The sequence below is a fragment of the Armigeres subalbatus genome, chromosome 3, assembly GCF_024139115.2.
Source record: "Armigeres subalbatus isolate Guangzhou_Male chromosome 3, GZ_Asu_2, whole genome shotgun sequence".
Classification (NCBI taxonomy): Eukaryota; Metazoa; Arthropoda; class Insecta; order Diptera; family Culicidae; genus Armigeres; species Armigeres subalbatus.
Window position 1 is genome coordinate 47,008,796 of NC_085141.1, and position 7,789 is coordinate 47,016,584.

General features: G+C 42.9%; 1 long non-coding RNA gene across 2 annotated transcripts in view; it reads right to left on the reverse strand.

Moving 5' to 3' along the window:
- Positions 1-2,343: 2,343 nt before the first annotated feature.
- LOC134228018 (uncharacterized) overlaps positions 2,344-7,789 on the reverse strand; it is a 593,534-nt gene continuing 588,088 nt past the window's right edge. The window contains exons 1-5 of one of the 2 annotated variants that reach the window (XR_009983820.1): positions 3,969-4,302; positions 3,778-3,898; positions 3,327-3,708; positions 3,148-3,262; positions 2,346-3,044 (exon numbers count right to left, since the gene is read on the reverse strand). This is a non-coding gene — a long non-coding RNA (uncharacterized LOC134228018). The other variant, XR_009983819.1, reaches the window with a different exon arrangement.

Sequence of the window (7,789 nt, forward strand, 5' to 3'; positions counted from 1 at the left end):
GTCCACCAGCCAAAGTCCACTTGAAGCCACAAGCAACTCCAATATTTGCCAAAGCTCGAGATGTGCCTCTAGCTTTACGAGATCGATACGCAGCTGAAATTGAAAAGAAAATCAACGCCGGTTTCTACGAGAAGGTGGATTATTCGGAGTGGGCATCGCCGACACACATAGTGGTGAAGAAAAACGGTAGCATTCGGATCACGGGCAACTATAAGCCGACCGTTAATCCTAGGATGATAATCGATGAGCATCCAATACCGAAAGTCGAATGCATTTTCAACAAACTGAAAGGAGCAACGTTATTCTGTCATCTGGACCTGACCGACGCCTACACGCACCTTCCGATTGATAGTGAATTCCGTCATGTGCTCACACTCAACACCCCGACGCATGGACTCATCCTCGGACTCATCAGACCTACGAGAGCTGTATATGGTGCGGCGAATATTCCGGCTATTTGGCAGAGGCGCATAGAAACCATTCTTCAAGGCTTGGACAACGTCGTCAATTTCTATGACGACATTATAGTAGCGGCTAATAACTTCAACGACCTTCTGCTGTCTCTCTCAGCGACTATGGATAGGCTGAAGCAAAATGGCCTTCGACTAAATCGAGCAAAATGTATTTTCGGTGTCTCTTCTCTGGAATGTCTGGGTCACAGAATCGACCGCCACGGGCTTCACAAGTCCGACAAACACATCGAAGCCATCCGTGACGCACCACGACCGGAAACGCCCGAGGAACTTCAGCTCTTTCTGGGTAAGGCAACGTATTACAGTGCATTCATCCCGAATCTCTCCTCCAGAGCACGTAGCATGCGTGATATGCTGAACTCCGAAACGTTTGAGTGGACTCCGGAGGCAGTCAAAGCCTACACAGATTTAAAGCAGATCCTAATTTCACCGCAAGTATTGATGCAGTACGATCCAGCTCTACCGCTTGTATTGGCCACAGATGCAAGCAAAATCGGCCTAGGAGCTGTACTTTCACATCGGCTGCAGAACGAAACTGAACGACCAATAGCATATGCCAGCTGCACAATGTCCAAGACGGAGCAACAGTACCCACAAATCGACAAAGAAGCCTTAGCGATAGTGTGGGCGGTGAAGAAGTTTTTCCATTATCTGTATGCCCGTAAGTTTACCTTGATTACGGACCACAAACCACTAACGCAAATTCTACATGCAGAGAAATCACTTCCCACACTTTGTATTAGTCGAATGGCAAACTACGCTGACTACCTGTCGCACTTCAATTTCGACGTCATCTACAAGCCAACCAAATTAAACACCAACGCCGATTATTGTTCCCGAATTCCCAGCAAATCAACACAGTCGGAGGTCAACACTCTGTCCATCGATGAATTCGAAATGTTCGCGCAACTCCAAATTGAGCAACTGCCAGTCCGAGCCGATCACATCGCACGCGAAACACGAAAGGATCCTCAACTAGGTAAGATCGTACGAGACTTGGAATTGGGTAATAATCTTACACATGCAGGCTACACTCCACCGGAATCGAAGTATACGATAGCTGCGAATTGTTTGTTATTTGAGCATCGAGTGGTTATACCAGCTGTTCTCCGTCCTGCAATCTTGAGTGACTTACACATAGCGCACTTTGGCGTCGTCAAAATGAAAGGGCTTGCCAGGTCTTATGTTTACTGGCCAGGAATCGATTCCGATATAGAACGGACAGCAAAATCTTGCACGGAGTGCGCACGTCATGCATCAGCACCACCAAAATTCAGCAGCCATCATTGGGAGTACCCGAGCGGTCCATGGGAGCGAATCCATGTAGATTATGCTGGTGCAGTTGCGGGTGCAATGCTGCTAATAGTCGTCGACGCGTTTGGCAAGTGGGTCGAAGTTAAAGTCACCACATCCACTACATCGGCGGCTACAATCAAAATTCTCGATGGATTATTCTCAACGTATGGTGCACCGGTAACAATTGTATCGGATAACGGTCCCCAGTTTACGGCGTCGGAGTTCAAACGATTCCTACAACAAAGCGGTGTTAAATATCACAAGCTATCTGCACCTTATCACCCGGCGACAAATGGACAGGCGGAGCGTTATGTACAAACGGTGAAGAATGCCTTGAAGGCAATGGGAACAACACACGATAATTTGCAGGCTAACTTGAACGTCTTCCTACAGCAGTATAGGAAAGCTCCTCACACCGAAACTGGTGACTCGCCAGCGAAATTGTTCCTGGGACGGAACATCCGAACACGGTTGGATCTCGTGCGACCACAGAGCATCGCCACCACAATGAAGGAAAAACAACAAGCTGCGTTTCAACCGTCCTTCCGATCGTTTACTCCTGGGCAGCGGATTTATTTCCTATCGGGAAATATACACTGCCAAAAAAATCTATATAAGCTTTATGTGTGGCCTATATAGATATTTGCAATAGCATAATATTAATGCATTTCATGTGTACATCATATAACAAATGTATAAGCGCTACACATAAATTGGATTATTGATTAGTAATGCATTTCATATGGCCTATCGATAAACATGAATAGCAGACATTCATAAAATTTATAACTAATCATCTATATAGTTTATTTAGCTAAATAAAGATTTAATCATTCTTTGGTCCCAGTAAATAATACAAAAATTGAAATTTCTTCAACTTCAACTTTTATTTTCAAGACAAAGAAAAAATGTACATTAGTTGGCAGCTTTTGTCGGTTTTTTCGCAATTCCACATGTGAATTGTGTGCTGCTACTACTTCCATACGACGAACTTCAACAGCCACCGCTACTTTATTGTGAGTAGCCCACATTTCTCTTCAGTGGAATCGGTTGAAATCTGTTTCCTATCCTTGGTGGACAAAACCCTACATTCGAGCAGTGTGAAATTTCCAGCGGTTTCGGTTTCAGCCTCGAAGCTACCATAAAGCAATAAGTGAATTTTGTCGAGTGCTTCCAGCAAGTTAGGTCCTCGTGAGCGATTATTTGATACCGACAGCAGATATCAGTCGATGCACTCCAAACTCCATATGAATTCGATGATCAGCTCATAAATAACTGCAAACAAGAACATGATTTGGATTGTATGTTCAGTGGATATTATCGCCTTGTGGCGGTGCTTCTATTAATGGTTCCTTTGGCATTTATAAGGAGCACTTACCTTGCGTTTCATGCACCTGATGGTGAAAATCATCTCCAGCATCTTCAAGAGGCTCGCAGCGTTTAGTCTATCCATTCAGCGACAAAATCATCGCAGCCCAGATGTGCTGGAAGATCTGGTGGGGTGCGACACCTCGATGAGATGGAAAATGGGTAGCAAGCTTGGTATTTTTTTCTCACTACTACTGATCGCATCCATAGTCAGCTGGTTACTCTGCAACGGAACACCGCCGGAAATACGGTTACTGAAAGCTCCAGCAGTACACATATGTAGCTCCTTTCAGGTAGTTGAAAGCGGTTCGAATTGCACTCCAGCATCGTCATAACCAGTAACAGTCCGGGCTCCGGAGTTGATGTTTAAATTAAACCGAGGCAGGAGTTTGCTGATGAAAACGAACACAGGTATGATGATATGATGGCAGAAATCTGGCGCGGATAATAATACAGCAAGCTTAAGGAGGGCAGCTGGCGATACTGCCGGGAATTTTTATATACGTGCCTTTTCTGGTGATTTGGTCTCGACAGGGTCTCCGCCAGCGTATTTAAATGACGATTTCAGCACCTAGAGAACCATATGAAATAAACAATAATTATGATAATCTAAACCACTGAGATTTTTCAAGCATATTACCGATATTACTTGCCAGCGCACGATTTTTCACGGAACGATTTTCCAGATGCTGAAAGTTGCGAACCAACAGCATTGTTTGACTATTTTGTTTGTGGTTTCGGGTTTGTCATGATGCATTACACTAAAAGTAAATACAAGAAGGTATTTAAATGAAAGTTACTAAATAAATTGATTCAAAACGTATAAATTACCTCCATATTTTGAACTGAATGCTGAACTTATTTAGCATGACAAAATCGGACTTCTTTCACGCGCCATTTTGTTTTTTTGTTTCACTTTGTTCTGTATAGGTTCGGTGATCATTGTAATTATCAAAACAATCAATTTTATGTGTCAGACGATATGGATTTTTGCCATTAGGCCTGACACATATTTTTTATTTGTTATGATTGTAATAGTGATTGCGCTAGCTAATTAAGCATATATGCATTACTTTGAATAGCATAACACGCACATAAATTATATTATCAGTGTGTTTGGACTATTTTATTAGTCGTTACACATGTTTAAAACTATTCGTTTTTTAGTAGTGTACGGATGGACAAGTGGATCCCGGGAACTGTTTATGTTCGATTGGGAGATTTGCACTACGAGATTGTTTACCAAGGAAAACATTTCAAACGTCACGTTAATCAGATGCGAAGTTTTGGACGGAATGACATTGATGACAGTGGGAGTGAAGGAAGCGAATTGACACCATCAAAGCAACCCACAATAGCACATGGCACGACATCATCAGGTGAGGCAGCCAGGCGCGCACGCTTCTATGGAACTATGACGTCGCAAAACCCATCGTCCAGCGCAGAATCCAGAGCAACATTCGGAAGAGTCCCAGAGTCAGCTGATTCATCTGATGAACAATTCTTGACACCAAATAACAGTCCGGAGCAGCCGAGAGATCGTCGCTTAGAAATTTCACCACCCGCTTTGCGTCGATCTAATAGGGTGCGGCGAGCTCCGCTGAGGTATTCTCCTTAACCTTTGGATTCCTTTCTTAAAGGAGGGAAGAAATATTATGTATTCATTTTATTACTCTCAAACTGATTAAACTTTTCATGCAGTGTATACATATTTGCCAGTTGTGACTGACGCACAAAAATAAAGCCGCGCGCGTTTTCGATACGATGTAAAAAAGTACCAGAGAATTTGCGAATAAAGTTCTATATACATTTCACGGTTCCTCAAGTCCCTTATTTGAATATAACCGGAAAAGGGCCGCGGACACAATATACTGTAATATGCCGCATTTGTACCATATAACAGCTTTTCAGTGCTTATAAGTTCTATATATGTTTTTCAAGTGCTTATTGGCAGCAGTGTTGTAAAATGTCATTTGCATTCGTTTGTATAATTTTCTCAGAACATTTTTCAGAAGTTAGCTATCACTTCCTGAGGTATGGCGAACTTGTAGCGCTTAAATGTGCATACAACTTTGTCTAACAAGACATTGCTGTAAATATGTAATCTGGGGCGTGGGAGGCAAAATGTCATTCAAATGACATTATGTCAAATGACACGTGACATTTTGGAGAGTTTTCACTTTCCAGCCGCAGATGTTATATTTAGAGTAATGTACCCTTGAACAAAAATATAGTCCTACACCAAACACATGCGACGCGACAGTCGCGACAGCTGCAATACGCCTTTTCACCTCGCGGGTAACATCATTATCGCACGTCACTAATGTTCCAAGATACACAAATTCTTCTACCACTTCAAATTTTTCACCATCCAGCACCATTTTGCTACCACCACCACTAATGAACCCACGTTGATTGCCAGCGACCATGTACTTCGTTTTGCTGGTATTGATCGTGAGTCCAATCCTCGCTGTTTCCCTCTTAAAAGGCACAAAAGCCTCTTCCATGACACGGCGATCAATTCCGATAATATCGATATCGTCCGCAAATCCCAAGAGCATATGCGATTTTGTGATAATGGTACCGCTTCTTTGCACACCAGCTCTCCTAATCGCTCCCTCGAGCGCAATATTGAACAGTAGATTCGAGAGTGCATCACCCTGCTTTAATCCATCTAAGGTAACAAATGACGTCGATATTTCATCCGCAACCCTTACATTTGATTTCGATCCGTCCAACGTTATACGAATCAACCGTATCAGTTTCGCCGGAAAACCATGTTCAAGCATAATTTGCCATAATTCATTCCGTTTCACTGAATCGTACGCCGCCTTGAAATCAATAAACAGATGATGTGTCTGCAAGTTGTATTGTCGCGCTTATCTTTTTCTAGAATGCTGCGGCGGTCTTACACTCGCAGGCTCGACTGCGAAGGTAAACGTCAAGATAGCCACCGTGTTAAAAGTTAGGCAGAATTTTCCCGCTCAAAACAAAACCACGTGGTTTTCGCGAAATGACAGCAGTGTTCGATTGTATTAGTGAGAGGCAACTGGAGTCACTGAGTACATGGAGAGTGTTTATCATGGCAAGTGCATACGGTGGGTGAGATTTTCATTGACTCTGTTGAGTTTAGTGACCGTTGCGATTACCTGAGAAGCAACCAGCAGGAAGCCGCAGTATTCTATTTTATCTCGAGATGCATATTGTAGATTTACTTGACCAATGGATTCGAAGGTCAGTTCACTTGCCTATTTCAAACGTTCCCTTTTCCAGCAAGGTTTGCCAAACTCAATAAATGTTTGGTAGATTACCTTGTTTTTTGCTCCTTGTCTATCAACACAGATGTCAAAACATCGGAAAAAGAAAGAGAAGTCCGAGGGAAACAGCAAAAAGCACGTGGCAGACTTGCCAGTTTTGACAGATTTTACAATGAAGATGGGTGGGAAGGTGAAAACGGCGATTTCAACGACCGTTCAAGGAGCGACTATTTCGAACGGTCGGGTCCAATAGGGAAATCCACGTACAATAATACTCCCGGAATTTATCAAGGATTTCTCGCTTCACTTTTCAAAAGGACCTAAGTAAAAATTTTTTCATGAATTAATTTGAATAGCGCAATCAACAAAACAACATGAAAGCTATTGATTGCACTACAGTCGGGATTCGCTGTTTGGGATCTTAATACTTGGGTCACTTTTTAGTTGGGCCTCCGCTGGTTGGGCCAATGCCCAACTAAAAAGCAACCGTACGTCAAAATTCAATGTAAACACGGAAAACGGGATTGGGCGTCACTGGACATCATTTGTGATGTTCAAGTCGAAATACACGTGTTCAAATGGCTGTCAGTTGGCCCAACTAAAAAACCGAATTCGTTAGTTGGGCCGAGGTCGTGGCCCAACCAGCGAATCGCGACTGTATTCAAATTAATTCATGAAAAAAATGTTACTTAGGAGCTTTTGAAAAGTTAAGCGAGATTTGTCTCACACGCTAACTTGAAACAACCCAGTGGCCGGGTCGTTTGTACCCGGATTTTTTCGATGTTAGCAGTTGTCAAAATCTGGGTATGTCAACAAAATGGATCTGAGTCAGACCAACCCGAGATCTGGGTAACTGGGGACTTAAACATTTTCGGATACAGCAACATGGCGTCGACTGGCGTCGAAGTCTTATGCTCGAATAAAATGTTCGGGTTTTGCACTGAATGCAACAAGAAACAGGTAAGAATAGTTAAATTTATCATTGCGGAGCATTGTCGGCACTGCCGGCAAATGAAATGGGTTGGGAAAAATGTTTTGTTTAACAGTTTTTACATAAACATTATTTTCTGCAGCGAAAAGAGCTGGGTACCGGTTACCCAGATTTTTCGCTTGCACGGTAACCCAGATTTGAGTCAAGGTATTGCGCATAAGCCCCAAAATTTTATTCCCACCTTTGGGTTTCCGCGCCGAGCACTCAGCGCCAGACTCGGCGACAAGGAGATAGTGGTCAAGTTGGTACTCCTGATTTTTGACAACTGATGTCGATTAGTTGTGTGAGTGCACCGGTGTAAAAAAATAGAGCTTTTGGCTGAAAATTTAGTTGTCAAATGCACATTTTGACAGCAATATAGATGTATGAGTGAATGAAATATGCAAATGCTCTCCCAGGTAACC